We start from the raw sequence: 782 nt of genomic DNA on the forward strand, positions 1-782 counted from the left end.
TCATGTTGGCTCCCAAAGGACCGGCTATCATTCACATATTATTCTACGTCTACTTTGGGTACAATGTAGCTACGGTATGGGCCATAATACATAGACACAGGGAAACGATGGTAGGTCGAGGAAAAAAGAATAAAACTGAAGTCCATGAACATTTTTTTACTCTAAATCAGAGATTAATGATTTGCCCTGGCTGGGTTTTTTTTCTGTCTTTTGACACATTTATGTGTGACTTCCGCTCAGATTTTCTGATTCGACGGAATCACGCTTACGTGATCTGCCGACCCGATAAATCGGATGAATGTATACATACATTAAGCCCCCAGGATTCCCAGAGCCGCCTGGGTGCTAAGCACGCCGCTATACTCTGTCGCAGGGCACAAATCTTAATCACGCACATACATACACACATACACATGCACGCACGGATACGTACGCATGCACGCACACACCATGTCTCGTCAACTAATAATGACGCGCTGTGATCAATCAGAAAAGATAATATTATTTGTGCCAGCCGATCGACCCCGGCTGGCTGTCACAATGGAGCGGTAGTTCTATGAGCTCACACAAGGTAAGGCCAGTGAACAGTTCTCCATGTGGAATACTGTCTTCTTCGTCATCTACGTGTTCGCATGTTGCTTCTCTTGAGATCGTTCTGTGTATTTTTGCGTATGCGTGCGCGTGTTTGTGCGTATAGGCGTGTGTGTTTGTGTGCGTACATGTGTGTGTTTGAGTATGTACATGCGTCTGTGTTTGTGTGTGTGTGTGTGTGTGTGTGTGTG

At 45.4% G+C, this 782-nt stretch overlaps 1 protein-coding gene across 1 annotated transcript in view; it reads left to right on the forward strand.

Moving 5' to 3' along the window:
* Window positions 1-318: 318 nt before the first annotated feature.
* The window catches only part of LOC101855686, a 16429-nt gene continuing 15965 nt past the window's right edge, over window positions 319-782 (forward strand). Inside the window, exon 1 of the mRNA XM_005111343.3 lies at window positions 319-571. The gene's annotated coding sequence lies outside the window, so the exon portion shown is untranslated. The remainder of the gene's footprint in view (window positions 572-782) is intronic.

Source organism: Aplysia californica, unplaced genomic scaffold (assembly GCF_000002075.1).
Source record: "Aplysia californica isolate F4 #8 unplaced genomic scaffold, AplCal3.0 scaffold01044, whole genome shotgun sequence".
NCBI classification, from domain to species: domain Eukaryota; kingdom Metazoa; phylum Mollusca; class Gastropoda; order Aplysiida; family Aplysiidae; genus Aplysia; species Aplysia californica.